We start from the raw sequence: 26,437 nt of genomic DNA, 5'->3' as shown, positions 1-26,437 counted from the left end.
GCAGGCTTCCTCCCGCAGGTCTCCACGTTCCCTCCTCTCCTCTCTCCCGCCTCCTGCTCCTTCTCCCCGACGCCTCCCCCCTCCTCCCCTTCCCCTCCCCCTTCCCCCTCCCCTCCCCCTTCCCCTCCCCTCCCCCTCCCCCCTCCCCCCTCCCCCTTACTCCTCCTCCCCCTCCCCCTTTCCCTCCCATCCCCCTCCCCTCCTCCCCGGTCCTACCCCTCCCCTCCTCCCCTTCCGCTCCTCCCCGGTCCTACCCCTCCCCCTCCTCCCCGTCCTCCCCTCCAGGCTCTCCCTCCTCCTGTCTGCGCGTTGGCAGCTGCTTCCAATGCACCGAGATGCACCAATTCATTCAGCCTCACAGACTCTTTAAGGTCGTTACTAAATATATCAAGCAGAAGAAAAGGGTCTTTTTCCCTATCTGAGCAAGGAGCAGAAATACCGGCCCGTAGGATCCGAGCTTTTCCTCCCTGATCCCGAACGGGAGGCAGTCCAGGGCCAGCCGCGTCCCCGCAGCTCCCGGCAGAGGCCGGGGGTGGCCCAGCAAGGAGGGGGAGCGGGAGGAGGGGGAGGGCACACCGGGGAGTTTACGAGGAAATCCATTTTATGTCTTCAAGGGGTTAAACAGCTCTGGAGACCGAGAAGAAAACAATTCCCACCCAAGCTATTTCTCCTTCTCTAGATTAACATCATTTCTTTATTTTTGAGGAAATTGGGAAGTGTTGAAAGAGGCCGGCATGCCAGTCCTGGAGATGAATGCTATGCAGACGCTCTAAGCAAGGCTGTCTCTGACTTTCTTGGTTTCAAGCAGATGACCTTGCTGCATGAGCAGTCACCGGAGGTGCTGGGCGCACGTGAACCCACACTCGTGTGCCGTCAGCAGGAGAAACGTCCAGCAAAGTTAGTCCGCCTGTTCCGCAGCGGCTGCGGGCGGCCCCGCGCCTCCCGGCTCGTGGTTCCCGGCAGGTCGTCGCTCTCTCCGGGCTTCCTGGGCGTCTCCGGGCCCCTTCCCTTCCTCCTCATGTGTGTAGGCAGAGCAGGCTGAGTTGTGAGTTAAGAGAAACGCCTCCTCCCGGTGCAAAAATATCTCCCGCACGGAGCGTACAGCGCCATGGTTTCCAAGTTCTTTGAGGAGGGATAAAAATATAAGTGATCTTTCATCTTAAAATCAAAAGTAGATGAGGTCACCCAGAATGTGTAGAGCAGTCATTTTTAACTTTTTTTCTGGTTATGGGATTTTTCTTTTCTTTTTCTTTTTCTTTTTTTTTTTTTTTTTTTTTTTTTTACGAGACAGAGAATGCTGTGGCTGTCTCCCCAGGCATTGCACACACACTCATGAGCATAGAATTCTGCAGTTTGGGGAGGGTCATGAACCTCTAGGGCCTATCCACAGACCCTCTGACACTGGCATTTTAGTGACTGTCTAAAAGAAATTCAGTGACAGTGGTCAGGAAGGAGAAGTTAGGTGGAGGAGAACATTCTAGAAAAGTTGTCATTGAAGCAGCAGGCTAAAAGGAGTTGAGGGTGAAGGAAGTGGTGCCCATCAGGTGCTCAGAAAGCTCAGAGAACATAAGGACTGAGCGATGTTTATTAGATTCAAAAATCAGCAGGTGGTTGTTGGTGGTGACCTGGGAGAAAAGTTTCAGAGGGGAGAGGGAGGAAGCTAGATTTTCAAGGTGAGGCCTGGAGCCAAGATGGTGGAATGGAGACAGGAAGTATAGAGCCCCTCTTCAAAATCTTGGACCAGGGCCAGCCCGTGGCTCACTTGGGAGAGCGTGGTGCTGACAACACCAAGTCAAGGGTTAAGATCCCCTTACCGGTCATCTTTTTAATGAAAAAAAAAATTTTTTTTTGGACTAGATGGGGATGTGGCAACAAGTGTTTTGGGAACGCAGAGGATGGGGCTGCTCCTTTCTGGGTGGGAAGTAAAGAGGAAGTCTTCACAGAGGAAAAATAAATAGGAGTGCACCAAGCAGAAAAGGGGGCCAGGGAGGGCAGTTCAGGCAGAAAGAAGAGCATTTTCACAGAAATGGACACATGGAAGATTATGTCCTGTTTGGAGGCCCAGGGATAATTGGTTGGCATGTGGATCATGTGAAGAGAGGGTGGGAGGGAGATAACACTGAAAAGTAAGGCAGGAGCCAGAGGGTACAGGGGCTGAGGAGTTTGCGCTTTATCCTGTCAGGTAATGAACAGCCATTGAAGAGATATTTTTAACATACCTTTTTTTTTTTTTTAAATTCTAAAAGTAATATAAGCTCATTATAGAAATTTTTTTAAAATATAGAGAAATAGAAAGAAAAACACATAATTGCTGTCAACATTTTAGTATTTACTTATCTTAGTCTTCTTTCCATACATTGTTTCATTAAACCTATGACACCATCGTCTGGGAGCACATCATTACTTTTTGTGCCGCTAAGAATGTGCAATTACGCTTGACACAGTGCTTCTTTTCAGAGATAGTGAGACATGTCCCATTTCAGATAGGTTAAGACGTGAAAAAAAATCTGTGCCTTGGAAGTAATGGTATGAGGCTATGTATTTTTTCAAACTCGAGTTCTCATCATATTTCAAATTTTGTACCTTGCTTCTTCACCCAGAATTATACCACAAGAATTTTCCAGGTTATGAAAGTATTTGTAAAAATAATTTTTAACAGCTGCGTAATATTCTATTACATGGATATTCTACGATTTATACAACCGTATCCCTATCTTTAGGTACTATTTTGGTACTATATAATTTTGTTACCACTATATAGAGTATCTCAGTGAAAACTGGTGTGCATAAGCTTTTGTTTTGTTTTGTTTCCTGTTTTTAATATTTTACTCAGAGGTAATGTAGTGAATTCTTACCATTTTTTGTTGTCTCAGCATCTATTTTGGATGCAAGTTGAACTTCCTCATACCAGAAGCAGGGGTCAGTCACCCTGACACAGTTTCCAGTTCTACACCACATCCAAATGGCTCATGCCAGTGGCCAAAGGTAAGAGCTTAGTGCCATCTCTCCCATGTAGCAGACCGGGCTCCCTGATTTCCTCCTGCTTCCTTTAAACAGACCATTCAGGCATTTGCCCATGAGCCTAAAGTGACCCACACTTTATCCCCTTATATACAGCTAGTTGCCAGGAGTGCAACTAGCTATACATATATAGCTCTTTCTGCCTGACTCTTCATCCTGCCTTGCAGGAGCCAGGGAGGGAAGATTGCCCAGGATGCCAGGGAGAGCACAAGATTGGGCTCCCAGCATCAGAGTGATGGTCAGGCAGACATAAATTGGACAAGGTCAGACAAGAGGCACAAGGGGCGTCTGAAGGTATAAACAAGTTTCTGTGCAAGGGCCCTTTGGTCGCAGGTCAGACAATTAGGCATTAGGCCATCCTCCAGGTAAAAGAAGAATCCCAACAAAGGCACATTGTAAACACCCACGTCCGGCTCCCCTTCATTTCCTGTTAGGGCGGAGTTGCTAGCTTCTCCGGTACTGGAACCCCAATTTAGCTGGGGGGCTCTCAAAACAGATAAATATACACCATGAGCTAAACATTGATATGGTATAATAAGACTTATCTTGGAAAAACATGTGTTGTGCTTTCTATCTCTCCAAGGTATATAAATAAACTATTGGTGGACTTAGCTACAGCATTGTGTTCAATCCTGTAGCTTTTTTCTTTAAATTGTGGTAAAATACACATAGCAAAAAATTTACCTTTTTAACCATTTTTAAGTGTACAGTTCAATGGCATTAAGAGCATTCACGTTGTGCTACCATCACCACTATCCATTCACAGAATTCTTTTCATCTTTCCGAACTGAAATTGTAGCCATTAAACAATTCCCCCTGCCCCCTGCCCCCAGCCCCTGGCAGCCACCATTCTACTTTCTGTCTCTATGAATCTGACTACTCTAGATACTTCATATAAGAGGAATTGTACACTTTGTGACTGGCTTATTTCACTTAGTGTAATGTCCTCAAGGTTCGTTCATGTTGTAGCGTGTGTTAGAATTTCCTCCCTTTTTAAGGCTGAATAATATTCCACCGTATGTATATACCACATTTTGTTTATCCATCCATCCATTGGTGTGCACGGCTTTTATCTGAATTTTGGGCTAGCTCTCTAAAATAGATTCCTAGTTACCAATCAAAAGGTATGAAAAAAAACTAAGCTCTTGATACATACTGCCAAATTGCTTTCCAAAAACTTCCTACAAATGTACACTACCTCTATCAGTAAGTGTGCATGTCAGCACTGGATATTATTACTTGGTTGCTTTTTGTTACTTTGATACTAGATATGTAGCATGTCATTGTTTTAATATGTGCTTCTTTGAGCATTTCTAATGAAGGTGAACTTATATCTTCATCAGCTGGGGTGTGCTTCCTCTTTGTAAGTTGTCTTTTATGTCCTCTGATCATTTTCCTATTAACAATGCATTGTCTCTTACTCCTTACTTTACATGCACTCCTTATAGATGAATGACTCGTTCAAACAATCACCGATATTCTTGTAGTGCCTCCTGTCTTGTGTCAGGCGCTGTCTAGGCATTGGAGGCACCGCTGTGAACCAACCACCAGACAAAAATCCCTGCCCTCATGGAGTTTACATCCAAGTGAGGGAGAAAGACACTAAACAAGACACGTAGCATGTTAGAAAGTGCTAAGGAGAAAAGTGAAAGTGGGAGGGAAGGTAGAAGTGTTGGGGTCTGGTGGCAGAGAAGGCCTCTCTGAGGAGTTTGCGGCAAACCCTGCGGGAGGGGAGGGAGGGAGCGAGTGGTTGTCTGGGGACAGAGCCCTGAGGCAGGAACACAGGCGCTGTCTTGGCTGCAGCGGCAGGAGGCCGAGGAGAGGCGTGAGAAGTAGGGCTGGGTGTGCCCGGGATGCCCTGCCGGCCCTGAGGGCTGGCTGCTCACATGAGGGCTTCTCTCTCTGAGTGAGAAGAGAGCCAGTAGGAGAGGGGTTGTGAGCAAGGGTGACAGGGTGTGACTCGCACTTTAAAGGGACCTCTCTGATTTTCACGTTGAGGACAGACCAAAGGACGGAAAGGAGGGAAGCCAAGAGAACTGCTGGAAGTTCTTGCAATCATCCGAATGAAAGATGATGGCGCTTGGACCAGAGGCCAGCAGACATGTGAGAAATCACCAGATTCTGTGGATATTGTGAGGCAGAGCGGATAGGTTTTGCTGGTGGATCGGATGTGGGGTGTGAGAGGAGTCGAGTAAAATTTCAGGTTTTGGGCCTGAGCACCTAGAAGTCAGAACTTGAGAAAGGAAAAACAGCGGGAGTAGAGTTTTTGACAAGTCTAAAAAGACTATTAAACATTCAAGAGCAATGTCAAGTAGGCCGTTGGATATATGAGTCTGGAGTTCAGGAAGGAGGTCTGGTGTGGAGACATAAATTTAGGAGTTGTCAGCATGGAGATGGTATTTAAAGCCCTGATACTGAGTGAGGTCACCAAAGAGTGAGCGTAGATAGAATACAGGAGATGCCCAATGACTGAGCCTACTGTCTCCAACATTAGGAGAGATTTGGACTTTTTGGCATAGTTTTGGTGCTCCGAGAGTTATGGACATGGAAGGGGAGAAAAGATGTGATCAGATCTGTGTTTCAGATCAATGGCTCTGTAGGGTCGCCTATGGTTTATCCCATCTCCCCTGAGTGTGGAGAGAATCTGAGAGCTTCCCATCAGAGGCCCCAGCAGGAAATAGTTAATGTCTCAGATTTCCATGGTTACGTTTGACCAAGGATCAGCTAACTTTTTAATCTCAAAAGTCATCCTCAAGAGGGCAAAGCACATTGGCAGCCCTTTGATATTATCAGAGGAAAATGCAGAGTTGGGAGAAAGAAAGGAGGGGAAAGAGAAAGAAAAGGCAAGGGGCCCAGAGGGAAGCTTGGGGCTGGAATGGAAGCCCTGTCCCTATCTGCAGGCTCCCTCATTAAGGTAATAATTGCTGAGGGACTGGGAGGTCAAGGATCATCAAAACACCTGGATAGCTTTGTTGATCTATTTTTCCCTGGCTCCAAAGTCCCATGACCCCAGAAGATCCTAGAATCTCCCTCCTGCCCCAGTTGAGAACCCTCTCTTTCAATGGTGAATATACTCTCAGATAGGAGCTGAGATGGAAAAGCAGTGCTTAGCCAATACATGACTTCTTACCTGCTGCTCAGGGATAGATCAGTGTTAAGAAGAGTGACCATACAATTTGTCACACAAACCAGGGCACTTTTGACATGGGGGGAAAGGGGACCTACTAATAATTACCCAGGACAACAAGCATGAACTAGGACTTTCCTAGGCAACATCTGGTATTAGAACCACCAGCAGAGCTACAAATGGGACTGAGAAATCCCAGTATCGGCATCACTGAGGGAAATGATTTTAAAAACAAATCTCTGAGCTTATCTCCAGATGTATTGGCTCAAAATCTTTGGGATTTTGACCCACAGTCTGCATTTTTAGTGAGCACCCCCTAGTGCAGGAATTCTCTCTTTGTTCCTTCATATCTATTCTTTCCTCAAGAAGGGATGCATGGTCTTTTTGGACAAGACTTTAGCAAGAAGGAAGAGCTGGTTGTTGAGGAGGGATTGTCACCCTGCAGTAGGGTGGCCATCCCGTGTCTAACACATGCTAAAACTGGGGCAGTACTGCCTTCCTGAGAAACTCAATCTCTCTGTGTTCGGGATAGTCAATTCCTTGTTTCCTTCTCTTGGACTCTGAGCTGCCCCATTTTCCCTGACTAGATCCGGGGCTACTGCAGTAAAACATAAAATACAGTGCCTCTGACTGTGCACAGCCAGGACTCTTAAAGGGATGGCAGGATTAACTCCTTAGATGTCAACACTCTGGCAAGTGTCCCTCTCACAAGCCAGCATCATTCTCCTTTCATAATGCATTCTGGCTCTGTCATCTGTGAATTTAAAACCTTTCTGAGCTTCATTTATATTTTAAGCCTGTTTTCTCTTCTTTGGATTACAAATGCTGTAAATTTTCTACCAGTTGAATAGTGCTCCCTTTATTTATTTTAAATGCCAGCTTTTCCTCCTTGCCCAGATCTTAGACTTCTGGAGGCAAGAAGACAATGACTCCCCCCGGAAAGTCATATATGCCTCATATGTACCTTTTTTTGTTTTTAATGGCACTTCTGTTTCAACAGTTGTAGGGCTGGAAGGGACCTTGAACATAATTAAATTGAGCTTACCTTTCCAATTCTGCCTGTGATATCTCCCCTTTCCTTATAGCTGCCCAGTCTGCCCAGTGACAGAGCATTCAGTACCTCTGGAGGCAACCAGCCTCAGCATTGCACATTTTTTTTATGTTTGAAAACCAGCCTTCCCCAGGATAGAATGATTTATGTGGTAATGGATTAGGGTTGTAGGCTTCATTGTGAACTCAGATTTAGCTTAATATACAAATAGATGGTTATATAGAGAAATATTTAAAGATATGTGTATATATGTGGGCTAGTATACACACATATATTTCCTTGCTCTGTCATCTCAGAAGCACTAGAATCAACTGACACCCCAGTAGCAACAAGCACACCTATCCCCCAAATCTTGGTTTCTAATACCATTCTTCAATAAAATGAACCATGGCTCCTTGGAGAAATGGCTGATTCTAAAACTGGGGCAGAAAATATACAAGATGAGCCTACAACATCTGATAGTGCCGGACAGTAGGGAAGTGCTCAAAAAAGCCACAGTGATGTGGTATGTCAAAGAGACACAGGAGTCAACTTAAAGAGCTCCCAGTGGTTAATCTGGAACAGTTTGAGCCACAAAGTATTAGATGATAATACTAATACAAACGAGTATTAGATTATAGCCCAAAGTGTAAAATAAATATCAATGAATCTATGCTGATATAAATAAATGATGGCATAAATAAACAAATGAGGGAGAATAGACAAGTCTCCCACGTAGAAGAATTCCAAATAACTTATGTAGATACTCCATCCTCAAGGAGGTGAGGCATAGCTCCCTGCTCCTTAAGTGTGGGCCCTACAGAGTGACTTCCTTCCAGAAAGCAGTGTGGTAGGGGAGGTGAGCAGCAACTATGCAGGGGAGAAGCCCGGCCCACACCACTCAGCCAGGGGATCAGGCCATCCACAGGGATAAGTCACGTTGACAGCTTGTACCCTTCGTGTGATGTGATGAAGCTGGTACTGCACCTCTGTGGTCTTCCTGCCAAAAACCCATTATCCCTAGTCTAACATCAGACAAATTCCAACTGAGGGACCTTCTGCGAAATACCTGACCAGTACCTCTTAAAACGGTCCAGGTCATCAAAACCAAGGAAAGTGAGAAACTGTCATAGCCAAGAGGAGCTAAGGAGACATGACGACTAAATGTAATTTGGTATCCTGGGTGGGATTCTGGAACAGAAAAAGGACATTAGGTAAATACTAAGGAAATCTGGGGCCGGCCCCGTGGCGCACTCGGGTGAGTGCAGCGCTTGGGAGTGCGGCGGCGCTCCTGCCGTGGATTCGGATCCTATATAGGGATGGCCGGTCACTGGCTGAGCGCAGTGCGGATGACACCACGCCAAGGGTTGCAGTCCCCTTACCGGTCACAAAAAGACAAAAAAAAAATACTAAGGAAATCTGAATAAAGTATGGACATTAGCTAATAATCGTGTATTGATATTGGCTCAGTAATTGTGACAAATGTAATGTACTAGTGTAGGATGTTGGTAGGAGAAACTGGATGTGGCATATATGGGAACTCTGTGCTATGTTTGCAATTTTTCTGTAAATCTAAAACTATCTTAAACTAAAAAGTTATTACAAAAAGATAATAAGCTTTCCCTGCCTATGTACCGGCCTTGGCTCCATCCCTGGCCTAAACTGACTCAGAAATGACCCTCCAGGTCCTCCCCAAAGGCAGCCATCACACTCACTTCTCCCCGTGCCATCTGTGGTCTCATCACCAAGTCAGACATCTCCACCTCCTTCATCAGGTCCTCTGAGTCCTGGGTTCAGTTTCTCTCATTGACCAGATCCCCCTTCTTCAGCACAGCTCAGTTTGACAACTCTCTGCCCTAGTTCATTAAGGTGCGCAGAACTGAACACAACACTCTGAGTGTGGCTGCCAGGCCAGGGACAAGCAGGTCTGTCACCTCCTTTAGGCCATATACTTATATCCCTATTAGTGTAGCCCATAGTGATGTCAGTGACTTTCACTTTGGAGGCAGCCACTTCATACTAATATCTTCGACTCAACTATCTGATTTCTTTTCAAACAGCTCCACCACAAGTAACTAAGGAATAACTTTCTGTAAAGTTGAAGCTCACCAAAAAAAGAAAGAAAGAAAGAAGTGTTGCCACTGGAGGTAGTTAGTGTTCCAACACTGGGAGTGTTCAAGTGCATTTAAAGAAAGGAGAGATTTGGTGGGTGGAATTGAAAAAGGAAGTTCAGTCCAGTAATGTTTACAGCCCTCTGGACAAGTTACTTTACTGCTCTCACCTCAGTTTCCCTATCTTTAAAATGAGGATAATAATAGAAGCTACCTCTTAGGGTGTTGGTGATTACATGAATTAATGTATGTAAAGGTGCTTAGGCCAAGTTTCTGTCATGTAGTGAGTATTATACAAATGTTTGCTATTATTTTAATATTCGCTCTAAGGATGGAGACAGTCCAAGCGGAAGAAAGACCTTCCACCAGCCCCTGGTAAATCACAAGTGATGCACAGGTCCCTTTTGGATCCCAGCTGTCACACCCACAACTCTGGCTTCCTTTCCCAATTTTATGTCATCTGCCCGTTTGATCAGTAAGCCCATCAGTGTCCTCTTCCAATTCATCTGTGTGGATGTTGAATAGAAGGAGACGGAGGGCACAGCCTGGTGGCGAGTGTGATGGGGTGATAAGGCTGGGTCTCCTACCAGCTGGGTTGGTGTCATGCCAAGTAAAATGAAATACCCTCCATCTCTGGGCACCAGATTAGTCTTACCACAAATCATGACAAGTGTCTTACACATGCTAATGACCAACTTCCTTTGGTTTTAAAGACCAATCATTTCAGGAACATCAGAGTAAATGATGGGCTCAGTAGCTATCGAAAAAGAAGTTAGAGGTGCTGGCATCTGAACTTAATTAGACACCTGTGCTCTTTATACAGCCTGATAAGGTCAGGCAAACACATTCAGCATTAATAACATTATCAGTACCGTGTGGTCGGCAAGCCTTGCCAAAGTCGATATGTCAGTTTCCTGTGGCTGGGAACGTGTGTCTTCTGTTCACACTCAAGCTTCTGTCTTACATACCAACAGCTGGTGCCACATCTGGAAAGGCTGTTTCTGCTGTGGCTTCTTTTCTCCTATGAGTGTTTTATGGGCCACCCTACCCCACCTCAATCCTTTTAAGAGAAAAAGGCTCATTCATTCATTCTCTGATTGCCTGTCAAGCATTTGTTGCAGGAGACCGATGTGAATAAGACAAACTCACGATCCAAGGCAGTGGTCCTCAAATATTGGCATGCAGTATAATCGTGGGGGACTGGGGTGCTTAGGAAAGAGGCAGGTCCAGCCCCACTCCAAGCCCACTGTGTTAGAATTGGGGGGCATGGCCTAGGGCTCTGCGTTGCTCACAGGATCCCATGAGATTTGATGCAGGCGATCTGAGGATCACACTTCAGGAAATACCCAAGGGCTGTTAGTCCCCCATGAGCCAGCCGGCATAGTGCACTGGATCAGTAGTTTAGTTAGCAAGTTGTTCATGCTGTTTTATTTTATTATTTTTTTTTTTTTTAATTTTATTTTGTCGATATACTTTGTAGCTGATTAATGCTCCCCATCACCAAAACCTCCCTCCCTTCTCCCTCCCCCCCTCCCCCCCAACAATGTCCTTTCTGTTTGTTTGTTGTATCAACTTCAAATAATTGTGGTTGTTATATCTTCTTCCCCCCCCCCCCGGTTTGTGTGTGTGTGTGTGTGTATGTGTGTGTGTGAATTTATATATTAATTTTTAGCTCCCTCCAATAAGTGAGAACATGTGGTATTTCTCTTTCTGTGCCTGACTTGTTTCACTTAATATAATTCTCTCAAGGTCCATCCATGTTGTTGCAAATGGCAGTATTTCATTCGTTTTTATAGCTGAGTAGTATTCCATTGTGTAGATGTACCACATTTTCCGTATCCACTCATCTGATGATCATGCTGTTTTAGATGACTGTAAGTTCTCCAGGTAGGAGAAGGAAGAAAGGGTATTCCAGAAAGAGGGAACAGTGCAAGCCAAGCCATGGAGCTCCAAGAGAAGGTGGGAAGTGTGTACAAAGGACATTGAGGGCTGGTTTTGAAAGGTCATACATTGAAGGCTTGAGCCTCAGAAACAAACCTGAACTTGAACTCCAGCTCATCATTTGCTATCTGTATATCCTTAGGCAAGTTACCTAAGTTCTCTGGGCCTCAATTTTTTCTTCTGTAAGGGGCAGCTACCAACATTTACCTCTCAGGGCTGAGATGTTAGAAAAATAAATAAATACCAGTACATGATATTTACCAAAGCACCTGGAGCAATGTAAGTGTTCCACAAATGACTACTAATAAAAATTGTACTAACAAGAAATAATGATCAGATAAATATTATTCTACCTTATTGAGGAGTTCCTACTTTATTTTTTTGTAGGCCATGTAGGCCATGAGTACCCATCAAAGATTTAAAGACTTATTTAGTGAGTCAATAAATAGTTATTGTACACCTTCTGTGTGCCAGGCTGTGCCAGGCACCAAAGTTGATTAGGTTTGTGTTTTAGAAGGCCAGCTCTGGTGGCAGGGTTGGGGGTGAGTTGGAGGCAGAAGATAAAAGAGACCACACTGGGAAACCCAGTCCCAGATTTCAAATTCAGGAAGTCTGGGGTGGGCCCTGGGAAATGTGCATTTATAACAAGCGCCTAGGTGATGCTGATGCTGATGCTGATGGCCAGGGGACCACACTCTGAGGACCACTGGTCCAGGCAGCAGAAGTAAGCATGAAGACATAGAGACGACACAAGCACCAGCTAGGGACAGGCGAGGGGAGAGGGCTGGTTCTAAGAAAGGTTTTAGGGATGGAATGGAACCTCTAAATCTGGCCTCAGGGTTTGCTTGTCCCTGGATTTCCTACACACCTTTAGGGCAAAGGGTTGGCAAGTGGGTCTAGCTGTACGTTTGGAGCCTTTAGTCCTGTCATCCCAGCTGGGACTGGGTTTCCGCATGGAGCCTTTTATCTCTGTGTATGTTCTGAGGAGAAGCTTTTGTTTTTTTCTTTCTTTTGCTATTCTATTCCTCCTGGGATGTTGATGCCGCCAAGATGCGCGGGTACCGTTCCGCAAGAGTGCCCGAGGTGTGTATTGAATTTCAGTCCCGGATCATTTAATGCGCGGTGACAGAGGGAGCGGATGTTGTTTGGATTCATGTGGAACTCTCCACCTTTTCTGTTTTCTGTACCAAAAGACCTCAGCGCCTTGCTTAGCAGCCAGCCCCTGAATTCCCTGTCTGTAAGAACCTCGTGGCACTAGGGGCCCCTGGTCCCCACGGCATTGCCAAAGCTCCTTGTGAAACCAGTGGAAAATTGAAACGATTGTGCAGGTCTTCAGAGCATCTGTTTCATTTAACGCTCTCCACAACTCGAGTTGTTACTGAATTAAACATCGAAACAAACAACAATCAATAGCCTAATAATATTATGTTCTGAAATGTGTTCTTTAATAATGACTGTGGAGCTCTTGGAGGGAATGAGCCTGTGTGCGCACTAAACAGTAATCTGCATTAATTCCTTTGTAGCTGCTAGTTTTGAAAAATGGATCTGAGTGTTACTTACTGATGCAGACTGTCCCGTTTTCTGTGGATCAGAACCTTTGCCTAGGTAGTTGGCTGTGATCCTGCCCCTCTGAGTCCTGCTCGGGAAGGCTGCTTTGGAGCTGCTCACCTTCTCCTCCCTTTCTCTTGCCTGGAGTTCTGACTTAGAGACTGGACAGAGACCCAGCCTGAGCCTTCGTGACCTGAGGCCCACGTACAGATGGCACTGGGTCAAGAAGGACAGCAGGAGTGGAGGCTGCACATCCAGGAACAGGGACTCACATGGTGCTAAGCACACTGATGTGGCATGGCTTGCTTTTTGTTTTTGTTTCACAGCTTTCTGAAGAAAGTTAAAGACATGGAAACTGCTTTCGGGAATCCTGTGTTCTAAAAAAGACACCCATCAAAGAGGGTAGACGTAAAGAAGACCAAGGACTAAGAACACATGGAAATTAACCAGTTAGCATTAAAATTAGACGCCAGCCTGGGGTAGGTGCTTATTGTAGGGGACAGCATAAGAACAGTACATGGAGCAGTGGGGTGTCTATGCTTACGTGGAGTCAGAATTCCCTTCCTTAGCCATCACCACTCTAAGGGGAGGAAGAACTAGGAAAGAGTGCATTGTGGCTTTTGGGTTTAGGGATTATAAGGCCCTGATAATTGATGTCCTGGAGCCCAGTGTTGTTTACTTCTTAATGAAGTAACAAAGGATAAGAAAGAAGATTTGTTGTTTTGGGAGATAGAATAAAATGTTGCAAGCGAGAGAAAGAAGGTAGAGTTACAACTTCTGTTGAGTTCCATCTTCTCCATGAGAGGCCTTCAACCTTGAGCAGGTAGAACCAATAATCCACTAAGGGAACTGCAGCCCAAGGCAGGTGAGGCACACATCTGGTCCTCTGAAATAAAATTACAAGAAAAGGTGCAGCTGTGCTCTTAATGGCCCTTGGTGATCCTAGAAAAATGAGACAGTGGGGGAAGAGGACAGGCAAATTATTGTAAACAGGAAAAAAAGAGTGGATCTGAAAATTAAAGAATAGTGAGTTCAAACAAATGGCTTGTAAATTTTTAGGACATAATGTGGTGATCACCAGGAGCTAGCACTGGCTGCCTAAGAATCATTTATACACAACTACTCTTATTTCCTTGCAAGGAGGCATTTGGCTGGTACATTGGCAGAATGCTATAAACATCGTTTATTTTTATTTTGGTGAAGCAATTAAAAGTCTCCCCACGTATTTCAATGACTACGTGACCCAGAAGCCAGATGATCATTCTTTTAGCTAGAATCACACCTTGAAGGTTGATTCAAGAGCTGGAAGGAAGACTCTGTCCTGGGTCCCGCCTTGTCCAGACTGTTTTTTTATCAATGACTCCGCTAATGATTTGGGAGGCATGCTAGTCAAAATTGTAAGTAGCAAATTAAGACCAGAGATGGAAGAGTAATGGTTCGACATTTGGAGAGGAAAAGGTTTATTATATAAGCAGTTACTTTATCTTAAATACACACTTGTGTGTACAGAGAGACCATCACGGGAACATGTGCCATCATGAAATATACACTCTTATATACATATGTACGTATGTATACGTGTGTTCTTCATTTTCCAAGTGGGTGCCCAGTTTGACTTTGAGGAGACCGATTTCATATAATCGTATCTCCCAGCTATAATAAAAGGTGTAAATATGCGATGTTGTAGACAGCTGCAATGTATTGAGCTTCTTCTATGCCCCAAACAAGGAAGCGGGCTGTGCAAAAAAGAGTTACAGCAGGCCTGAGATTGCTTTCCTTGGAAAGACTTGCTTGCAAAATTGGCCTTTGGCTGGCGTCTGGAAACTTGGGTTTGGGGAGGGTTCTCACTGTCCCCAGACTGAAGAGAGGGGCTCACTCTACCTTAACTATTTATCCAAACAATGTGGTTCATGCTGAACACCTGCTTTCCTTCTGGGAGACTGGAATTTTGGTACGTGCTTGGGAGAGGGTGCCTCTGTCCCTTCTGCATAGCCCCCAATAAAACCCCTAGGTGCTGAGTCTCTAATGAGCTTCCCTGGTAGACAACATTTCACACGTGTTGTCACAACTCATTGCTGGGGGAATTAACCGCCATCTGTGTGACTCCACTGGGATTCTTGGAAGCTTGTGCCTGATAACCTCAGGACTTTAGTCTGCATGGCTTTTCCTTTTGCTGATTCTGTTTCATATCCTTTCACTGTAATAAATTTTAGCCGTGAATATAATTATATGCTGAGTCTTGTGTGTCCTCCTAGCGAATTACTGAGCCTGGAGGCGGTCTTGGGGACCCCTGATCCATAGGCATGTGATGTTCATTATATCATAAACTTCCTATAACAATTCTACACTGCTCACTGGTAATTCACAGACTCAGGACTTGAACCCATGTCTAACTCCAAAGGCTCACTGTTCCACAGGGTCTCATGACAGCCTGCTGCTCTTTTACACTCAGTGCTCACGCAGGCCCCAACACCCAAATGGGGAGTCCTGCTGCCCTCAGTTCTCCAGAATCCCCTAGTCTCCTCTTGGTGTCTTCTGGAATGAGAACAGACCTCTGAGCAGACGGCTGTGAAGCAGCAGGGGCAGGGAATGGTGCCCGTTGTTTGGGCCATGGAGCTTATCCCTGTTAGTTTCATCCCCTGAGCTTCTCTCTGCCTCTCTTTCTCATCTGCCTCCTGCAAGACCAAGGGTTGCATTTTCTGGCAAAGAAGGTGTAAGGGTGCGGGCTACCCTGAGGTTAGGCGCTGATGTTGGCTGTAGCACGACTTCAGTGGGTGGCCACCAGCCAGTCATCCCTTTCTTTTCCCATCAGATTAAAAAAAAAAAAAAACCCATGGAGGGCCGGTCCCATGGCTCACTCGGGAGAGTGAGGTGCTGATAGCGCCGAGGCCACGGGTTCGGATCCTATATAGGGATGGCCAGTGCTGAGCGTGGTGCGGACGACACTGAGCCACGGGTTGCGGTCCCCTTACGGGTCAAAAAAAAAAAAAAAAAACAATGTACAACACCAAGATTATGTAAACTATGGGCTCAGGGTGATGATGATGAATCACTGCGGGTTCATCCATTGTAACAAATGTACCACTTGGGGCAGGATGAGGGTGGTGAGGAGGGGAAACAGGATACACGGGAACCCTCTGTATTTTCTGCTCAATTTTGCTGTGAACTGAAAACTGCTCTAAAAAATAAAGTCTATAAATTTAAAAAAAAAAAAAAAGGACATGCTCTAGCTCTACAAGTGTGGTTTAGGGTATGGATTAGGGCAGCAAGAGACCACCACTTTCTGAAAAGGGTGACTAATTTCTGACATTCCTCACTGCTATCTCCACTAAACACACTGAAATGTCTTTGAGAGAGAAGAAATTGTCCCCTTGCTTTTGCCCATCCTATCCCCCAGCCCGAGAGGCCACAGAATGCCCACTTTTGTTTCTAAACTGCATCTTTCACCTGAGGAGACCTGGGGCTGAGGGAATCCAAGATTTAGCATGGAATTACCCTTTTCTTTTTTTAATGAGTATGAATATCCGTGAGGTATAAAGCTGATCATCACCCCTCGTGTCCAAGATGTGAAGGCTAGATGCATACTGGCAGCATGCCCATTACCACAAATTGCAATTGTACCCCGTGTCCCCCACCCAATTATCCCAACCTCCCTCCCCCTCCCCCTTTCCCACACTCCACTTTGTATCCCAAGGTATGTTCTCTCCCTCTGCAAGTCCACCACACCACTGTGGGCTTTCTTTCCTTCTTTCTTTCTCTCTTAGCTCCCACGTATGAGTGAGCACATGCGGTATTTATCTCTCTGTGCTTTGCTTATTTCACTCAACATAAGTTTCTCTAAGCTCATCCACGTAGTTGCAAATGGGAGAATTTCATTCTTTTTTATGGCAGAGTAGTATTCCATGGCCTATATGTACCACAGTTTCCTTATACAATCATCCATCGATGGACATTTAGGTTGGTTCCATATCTTGGCTATTGTAAACAGAGCTGCGATGAACATGGGAGTGCAGGTATCCCTTCGGCATGATGATTTCCATTCCTTTGGGTATATACCCAGAAGTGGGATTGCTGGAAGATCTATCTGTAGCTGCTTGAAAAACGTGTTTTCCATAGTGTTTGTACTAATTTGCAGTCCAAGCAACAGTGTAGGAGTGTTGCCTTCTCTCCGCACCCTCACCAGCATTTGTTATTCACCGTCTTTTGGATTATGGCCAGTCTAACTGGGGTGAGGTTATATCTCAACGTTGTTTTAATTTGCATTTCCTTGATGACAAGTGATGTTGAGCATTTTTCATGTACCTTTTGACCCTTTGTATGTCTTCCTTTGGAAAATGTCTATTCAGATCCTTTGCCCATTTTTTTAGTTGGGTTATTTGTTTTTTGTTTTTTTGTTTTTTTTTTCCTGTGTAATTGCTTGAGTTCCTTGTATATTATGGATATTAATCTCCTGTCAGATGTATAGTTAGCAAAAATTTTCTCCTGCTCTGTAGGTTGTCATTTCACCCTGTTGATTGTTTCCTTTGCTGTGCAGAAGCTTTTTAGTTTGATATAGTCCCATCTGTTTATTTTTTCTTTTGTTTCTTGTGCTTTCAGGCTCATGTTCATAAAGTCTGTGCCCAGACCTAGTTCCTGAAGTGTTTCACCTATATTTTCCCTTAGTAATTTTACAGTTTCAGGTCTTATACTTAAGTCTTTAATCCATTTAGTTGAGTTGATTTTAGTATATGGTGAGAGGTGCATATCTAGTTTTATTCTTCTGCATATGGATATCCAATTTTCCCAGCACCACTTATTGAAGAGGCAGTCTTTTCCCCAATGTAGATTTTTATTGCCTTTGTCCAATATCAGATGGCTGTAAGCCTTAGGGATGATTTCTGGGTTCTCAATTCTGCTCCACTGGTCTGAGTGTCTATTTTTATGCCAGTGCCATTCAGTTTGGATTATTATAGCTTTGTAGTATAATTTGAAATCATGTAGTGTTATGCCTCCGGCTTTAATTTTTTTGCTCAGGATTGCTCTGGCCATTTGGGGTCTTTTATTGTTCCATATGAATGTTAAGATTGCTTTTTCCATTTCTGTGAAGAACATCATTGGTATTTTCATAGAGATTGCACTAAATCTGTAGATCACTTTGTGTAGCACAGACATTTTCACAATGTTAATTCTTCCAATCCAAGAGCATGGAATGTCTTTCCATCTTTTTGTGTCTTCTTTAATTTTTTTCAGTAGTAGTTTGTAGTTCTCATTGTAGAGATCTTTCACCTCCTTGGTTAAATTGATCCCTAGGTTTTTTTTTTTTTTTTTCATGACTATTATAAATGGGCTTACTTTATTTCTCTTTCTGTTAGTTCATTATTTGACTATATAAATGCAACTGATTTGGGGGCATTTATTTTGTATCCTGCAACATTACTGAAATTATTAACCAGCTCTAGGAATTTTTTGATAGAGTCTTTAGGTTTTTCTATGTATAGTATCACGTCATCTGCAAATATGGACAGTTTCACTTCATCTTTTCCAATCTGGTTGCCTTTTATTTCTTTCTCTTGCCTGATTGCTCTGGCTAGTACCTTCAGTACTGTGTTAAATAGAAGTGAGAGTGGGCATCCTTGTCTTACTCCTGTTCTTAAGGGAAAAGCCCTCAGTTTTTCCCCATTCAGAATGATACTGGTGGTGGGCTTCTCATAGATGGCTTTTATTGTGTTGAGATACTTTCCTTCTTTTTTTTTTTTTTTCAATTTTTATTGAATCGAAATTGATTATACAAATTTGGGGGGTTCAACATTGAGATATGTTGATCAAATCAATATTACTAGCAAATATATTGCTATAAATCATAACTATCTTTATGCCTCTTGTCCAGTCTCTTCCCCCCCTCTCTCCTACCTCCCCCCTCTAATTACCCTAGATTTTTTCTCTCCTTCTGAAAGAATTATGGTTACTCTGTTGATTTGTTGCCTAGATGATCTGTCCAATGCTGAAAGGTGTGATCAGGTCCCCCAATATTATCATAGATCAGATGCTTCTTCTGTCACTCTGAAATGGGCTTTGTGAAGAGAGATGTCCTCTTCTTTTCTTTATCTCTGCTGGTGACTCTCTTTGTGTCAATGCACTCCGGTGGCTGGCAGACCATCTGCATGTTGGTTTTAGCATCTAGCCACTTTCGTGGTAGCTATGGTTATAGTGGTGGCTGTGGTGGGCCACCCACATGGAAGTGATGTTTTTGGCATGCTCCTTTGTGCTGGCAGTGTGCCTGGTTGTGTGGAGTCTCCGGTCCCCGGCTTCATACCTCAGAATTCCAGGTGGGCCCCAAGGCCCTGGCAGTGTGCCTGGTTGTGGATGGGGGTCCAGTCCCTGGCTCCAGACCTCAGGTCCCCAGGCAGGCCCAAAGGTGCTGGCACAGTGTGTCTGGTTGTGGGAGGGGGGTCCGGTCTCCAGCTCCATGCCTCAGGTCCCTGAGCAGGGCCCCAAGACCCTGGCAGTGTACCTGGCTGTGGAAGGGGGGTCCAATCCCTGGCTCCATACCCCAGGCCCCCATCTGGAGCTCCAAGGCGCTGGCAGTGTGCCTGGTTGTGGGGGGGGGTCCAGTCCTCAGCTCCATGCCTCGGGTCACTGGGCAGACCCCAAGGCGCTGTCATAGTGTGCCTGGTTGAGGGAGGGGGGTCGATACTTTCCTTCTATACCTAATTTGTCAAGAGTCTTTATCATGAAGGGATGTTGAATTTTGTCAAATTCTTTATCAGCATCTATTGAGATAATCATATGGTCTTTGTCCTTGAGTTTAGTGATGTGATGTATCACATTTATTGACTTTCATTTGTTGAACCATCCTTGCATTCCTAGGATGAATCCCACTTGATCATGGTGTTTAATTTTTTTAATGTGTTGCTGTATTCTGATTGTGGAATTACCCTTTTTATGGGTGTCCTGTTGCCAGTAGTCCCCACTTTTCTGCTGGGGTTCCAACAAGCTTCTGGCAGGGGTTAGAGGAGGCAAGGAAAGCAGAGACCTCCCCTAGGCAACCTGGGCGGTGATCCAGGGATGGGAGGATGGAGGCCTTGTAGGAACTGCCCCAGTCCCTCCAAATTCAAACCCACTTGTGGTTGATGCAGGAAGTGGAGAGAGACCTAATAAATGTCATTGCCACTTCCTGTTTCTAAGCCCCTCGCTCACCATCTCCTCTGCTACCCCCCACCCACAATTCACCCACTCAGCATGTCTTTGACTTCTCACACACTTTAAACTCAGCCTCCTGCGGGTGGAGGGTCCATTGCATTCTAACATAATAGACACAGACAATGAGAGGGGACAGTCCCCTCTGCATCAAAAACATATCCACCTTCAGAAGACTGGGTGCAGGGAACAGCCAGGTGAATGGCACGAAGAAAACTGTGTGTAGAACGTGAGCCCTAAGATCCCACAGGCCTGGGTTTGAATTGGGCTCTACTACATTACAGCTGTGCAGCCTAAGGCAAATTACTTAACCTTGCTGAGCCTTGACTTCCTCATTAGTAAAATGGAAGAGATAATGGTTCCTACCTTTAGAGTATAAGGATTAAATGAGATAATTCTGCTAAAGGGCACATGGCCCATAGTAAGCCCTCAGTAAAGATCAGCTACTGCTGCTGCTGTTGCTGATGCTGTCAGGAGCAAGCCCACCTTCTCAGAGCCACAGTGAAAGCACACCCCTTTCATTCTCACTCACTCCCTTCCGCACCTCAATTCTGCTACGTCTCTCTCTTCATTCTAAGAAGTCCACCATCACCACCTCCAGAGACCGCCAATGCCAGACACACCCTTGTTCCAGTGTCTTTTTGAAGCATCGCCTTCTTCTCCCCAAAGAGAGGTATCTTTTCTCTTAAAATAAGTGCTCTGCTTCTCAGTGTGCACTTTCCAGAGTTTCCCCTACCCCTGACACCTCCATCTGAGATCATTTCTGTCACCCTAGCATATCACTGTGCCTTGGTCTATGTTAGTGTTTGTTCCTTTTGAGAGACTAGAGTTGTAGATTTAGAGAAAAATTAGGCCCAAAGAAATTTTTTGTTAGTTTGTGTTTTGGTGGTGGTGGTGGTGGTGGTGGGTTTTTTGTTTTGTTTTGTTTTGCTTAATTACCACTGTTGCTGAATATAACATTTATTTTTAATGATGAGGATAAGATCCTGTCAAAAATAAAGACACCCAAGAGCAGGCAGTGCGAATTCTTAAGAACACTGATCCTAGAGTGGGATTGTGTGCCAGATTGAGAACACAGCCTCCAGAGACTCGTGCAAATCCCAGGCTGAACCATGCACTGTCAGTTGATATCTAAGTGACCTTTGGGAAGTCACTTGAGCTCCTACACCTCATGTGTAAAAAGGGGTAACAGGTTCATTTGGGGGACCCTGAGATCATGCAGATAAGATTCTTAGCTGGTGCCTGGCAGCTGCTAATCCCTGCTGAGCTGCCATTATGATACATGCTAAAATCCAATCAGAATCCCTGCTCAAAGCAGCTGTTTTGGAATATATCAAAGACTTTGATGTCAGTCAATCTGCCTCCCATATCTGACATGTTTTATTCAGTCTGGAAGGAAATGTAATTGTTGTCCCTTAACACAAGCATGTATGATTCCCTTTGCTACTAGCGTGGCCCCACACAGTGAGCTGTACTTGGTCACTGAGGCATCAGTTGCCTCCTAAAAGGTCATCTAGAAGCCCACAGAGGTCAGTAAATGAATCTTTATGATTGTCAAAGAGATCACAGAAGTCTCACATCTCCCTGTGGGACCCAGCCTTTATAAGTTTTGTCATCTCAGCCTGTTTGGGAATCCTGTCTGAGGCAATGGCTGAACCTTGAACCATCACCATGCACCCATGCATGTGATGGGAACATTCTGGGCACAGAGTGGGTGACAGCGCCCCCATACATGAGCCAGAAAGAGTGACATTGCACATCACTCTTTCCATCTCCTCTGGAAGCTCTAGAGAGGGAAAAACAGCAGGACCCACCTGTTCTGGATAAACAGCTTTACTTTCAAGAAGCCCCAGACTGAAAATCAAGGGAACTGATCAGTAGAGGTGTGCACAAGCCAATGAAGATAACAATGAAAATAATAGCTATTCTTTCTTGAGCATTTTTAAAGCACATAGGTGCATTATCTCATTCAACTCTCGCAAGAGCCCTTTGAGGTAGATATTATTATTATTTCCATTGCACAGATGAGAAGCATGATGCTTAGAGAGGTTAGGTAGCTTACCCAAGGACACAGAGCAAGGAAAAGACAGAGAGGAGATTTGAGCCTGGGTGTGTCTGACTCCTCAGATGGGGTTCCTGAACCTGGGCTCCTTCCCCAACAACACAAGGCAGTGGGTGTAGAACTGTGGTTTTCAAACTTTATTTTCTCAGGGAACCCTTTGGAACGAAAAGAAAATTGTATGCCGCACCCTAACATAGAAATCAGATCAGAGTGGAACTGCTGTGGTTGAAGGGGCTAGGGGCCCAGATCCCATCTCATCCTCCCTCTTGTCCCCTCAGAGTCCCCTCTGGGGAACCCTTACGCTCCACAGGACACAAACCAAAACCTCTAGTGAAGCTGAAGGAGTGTGGACTTTAGAGCTTCTGCTTTCTCTTTGTGAAAGCGAATGCAAACATTGGCCTTACCGAGTGGTCGGGAAGATTAAATGAGTTCATGGATGTGCAGCAGGAGTACCCGCCCCAGCTGTTAGTGTTGTCGTAACTGATATGTCTTATTGGGAGATAAGCTAATCCAGAGGGGGGCATGGTGGTTGAATGGTGGCCCCCAAATGATATGTCTATGTCTTAATCCCTGGAACCTGTGAACATTACCTTATATGGCAAATGATGTTATGAAGTTAAAGGTCTTGAGAGAGTTGGTCTTGTGATACGGCCACAAGCCAAGCAACACTTGCAGCCACCAGAAGCTGGAAGTGGCAAGGAACGTGTTCTCCCCAGAGCCTCTGGAGGGAATGCGACCTTGCCGATACCTTGATTTCAGACTTCTGGCCTCTGGAATGATGAGAGGATACATTTCTGGGTCAAGCCGCCCAGTTTGTGGTACTTTGTTACTGCAGCCCTCCAAGACTAATACAGGGTCACTGCCTAGCACGGCCCCAGCGCACGCACTATATGTAGGAATTGTTCCACACTAGGATGAAGGCATGGGGCATGTGCAGAAATCCTTGTAATAATGCATCAAAAGTGCCCACCTCATTCCTGCACACAGCAAGCAGGCTCCAGCAGGAACCCTCTTTGCTCTCTCGAGACCCTTTAAAGGGCAGACTCTCGGTGACTGTTCAGGTTTCCACTTTCCTCCTGAACCTCGGCTCCAGCAATCACAGTGTCGAGCCAGTTATTTGTAATGCCCAGATTGTCATTTCTGACAACAGGTCTGCATTTATCTGTTGAGTCTAATGATTGTGCAGACAGGAGCCTTATTTGTGCTGTCACTATTTCACTTTATCACCATCTACATCCAGGCCTGTGGGGGGACTCTCAAGATGAGCAGTAATGCCTCCTGGATACTGTCCTTGCTACCTGTACTCTTCCCTCATTTTGCTTCAATATTAGCCTTTTCCAGGAAAGTAGGGCTGAGCCAAGTTAGGCCTGTGTTGCCACAAACAGACGATGAGGCATGTGTGGTCTGGGATCCAGAGTGGTCTTGCCATGGTCCTCAGCTGCAAAGATGTTCCCCCCAGGTGACTCCACAGAAGCCGAGCTATAGAGACTTCTCCACGACAGCCATCTGGCATTGATTTTTCAGTTACACCTCCCGAGAATTTGCCAGAGCCACAAAGTAAAGAAGCAGTAACTCCTTTTTTGGCCACCACACCTGCTAAGGGGGTATGACATGCTACTTCTGCACTCCCTGGTATAATTTGGAGAAGGCTTTGCCAAAAGGAATCCCTGGTCTAGTTAAAATAATGTTAGCTCATGAACAGGAGAAAAATAAGGCATTATGGCTGGGTAAAAAGAAACTAGAATTTTGAACCAGAGGAAACAAATTCAAGCCCAGCTCTGCCACTTCCCAGCTATGTAACTTGGGCATAGGACTAACCCCTGGCCTGAGTTTCTTGTTGAAAGGTAGAGGAGATAAATAATGACACCACTAGATCGCTGAGAGGATTAGGTCATCATTGTGGGTAAACACAAGGCACTGTGCAACTGCATCCGCAGACTGGGAAGCCATCAAGTTGGAAGGGAATGCTTTGTCCCTCTCTGGTCTGTGTTGTGAGTTCTGAGGTCAGGGCTGGGTTGGCCCAGCATAGACACAGTTCCACTAAAGGCCCGCTGTTGAGGGCCTGAGGGCCTCCTTGCCCCTTATCAAGGCTACGAAGCAATAGAGACCTCTGGCTGGACACCTAACACACTCGTCCCATCTCCAATTGTCATACATTGAATTTCAAAAGATGCTGGTTGGTTTCTATCTGTAAGAGAGTGTAACGGTTTGCACATCAAAAGGAAAAGAAAAAAGCTTGTGCCATCCCAGAGGACTGAGCACTTGCACATGCCTGGGCTTAATCTGAGCCTTTCTGACCTATGTGCTGGGAACTGGACTTGGGCAGAACTGCAGAGGGCCGGGCCCCACTGGTCCTTGGAAGGGGTGGTGGGTGCAAGGAGGAAGGGGGATGGTTTACAGAAAAAGGCGAATGAAATAAATCACTGGTTTCCTATCTGCTCTGAACAGGACACTAGTGGCTCAGAACAATGAATGGTTGTTGGAGTAGGAATCTACTAGGCTCCAGGAGGAGCACAGTGTGTCTGTTTTTCCCTACCCTCAAGGAAGGCATGTATTTCACAGGTGTGGAAGGGAGAATCAAATGCATCGTGAATTGCAAATCAATTAATAATATAATCCTTCTAGGTATTCCTACCATAGCTTGTTCTCTACATGTTCAACTGTTGCGATGTTGTTATAAACCTCAAATGGCAGAGACGAGGATCATCCAAGCCTTTCGTACTGGGCTCAGAACACCATGTGTCAACTGGTCCTTAATGGATCTTGATGGGAGTGGAAGGACTAGGGATGGGTCTCACATTGTGATGAACACAAAACCCCCTGGGAATTTATTTGGAATGCTGATTCCTGGACTCCACGTGTAGGGATTCTCATTCAGTAGGTCTGGGTGGCACTCAGGAATTTGCATTTTTAACAAACTTTCCAGATGTTTCTGATGTAAGTGGTCTATAGGCTGCTCTTTGAGTCACACTGATCCAGACCAGCCCTTCTGAAACTTTAATGTGCACATACATGAATCCCCTGGGCTTCTTGTTAAAAGCACATTCTGATTCAGAGATCTGGGGTGGGACTCAAAGTTTTGCATTTTTTAACATGTTCCCAAATAATGCTGATGCCACCAGTCCCCACCCCGCACTTTGAGTAGCAAGAATCTACTTGCTATTCTTTTCCTGCAATTGGAATGTACCAGCTGTAGCAGGAACTTTGTTCTAGATGGATGATTCAAACATGCTTATCTAATATCTTAGATTATAGTCATGTACCTTCCATTTGTAATTAAAATAACTGTTTAGCTGCCAGTCAGGTAGGTAATTTTTATACAGCAAGCACTTCAAAGAAATGAATATCTAGGTATAACTTGGTACTTTCCCAATAATACTTAACACACAACATTTTCTGTCCCTAAATTTTAATGTACATTTGCTCCAATGGCCACATTCTGATTAGTGTTTTCTGATGAGTATTAATGCATGGCTTAGGGAATTCAAGCCAGCTTGGCAACAAATACCCCTCTGAATGAATGCCTTTAGTAGTTGGCAGCTTTATATGTTTTTTAAAGCAAGAGTCTCTTCTAGGACTATTTCCTCCGAATCAAAATGAGGAGTTTAATTCATCAGCTAACACTCCAGAGTAACTAGAAGGCTTTTGCTACTTCCTCCAGCCATTATTTCTCAAGACACAGTAGTATACCCGACTAGTGCAGCAAGAGAGGGAAAGCTAGAAGGAATTTGGTTTTCCCACTGGGATGGCATAACCAGAGAGAGTAGGGAGTAGAGTCCAGCATAAGCAGAACAGCATATACACAAGGTATGGACAGAGCACGTAGAGGTGCAGGCGAGCAAAGAAAGAGACAGGGTCCAACACTACATGGCCTGTGGGTCTTGACTGGTACAGGGGACTTGAACAGTGACTTACATTAGAAATTCTAAGCAGGCCAGGAGCAGCAGCAGTAGCAGCATCCAGAGGAGCCTCAGCATTCCAGAAGCTCCAGGCGGTTTTCTGCTGAGCCTGGGTCCTGGCCCCCACCTCCACCCTGCAGGTTGTTGTCTGGGCGGATTTAAACAGTCAAGTAAAATCAAGCTGGGTAATCCTGGCAGAAGGTGGATTCAATCCTTGTGAAAGTGTTTGCTCTCATGAACATGCGATGAGAAGGGCTGATTGATCTGCTGCGCCAGTCCCAGTCCTACTGCACAGACACAGAATGTCTTCAGGAACTACCAGGACCCGCTGGTGATAATGGCATCAGTATTACTATGATCTTGATGGCCTGGATGGTTACTGCAGTGATCTTGTTCTTACTGAGACTTCCTACTTTAAGAGGATCCGATCTTCCTGGACAGCCATCCAGTCCTCATAGTGAACGTGATCCACCAGCTCCTCCTGTGGACAAACTTTGTGATATGGGAAGTGAAAATAGTTAA

The 26,437-nt window shown here is 45.1% G+C and overlaps 1 protein-coding gene and 1 pseudogene across 1 annotated transcript in view; both read left to right on the top strand.

Moving 5' to 3' along the window:
• CRTAC1 (cartilage acidic protein 1) overlaps positions 1-26,437 on the top strand; it is a 164,667-nt gene that overhangs the window by 48,945 nt on the left and 89,285 nt on the right. The window lies entirely within an intron of this gene.
• Positions 809-26,437, top strand: LOC134382421 (small integral membrane protein 14-like; annotated as a pseudogene).

This window comes from Cynocephalus volans, chromosome 7 (genome assembly GCF_027409185.1).
Source record: "Cynocephalus volans isolate mCynVol1 chromosome 7, mCynVol1.pri, whole genome shotgun sequence".
Taxonomy (NCBI): Eukaryota; Metazoa; Chordata; class Mammalia; order Dermoptera; family Cynocephalidae; genus Cynocephalus; species Cynocephalus volans.
This window is presented reverse-complemented; position numbering and strand designations above follow the sequence as displayed.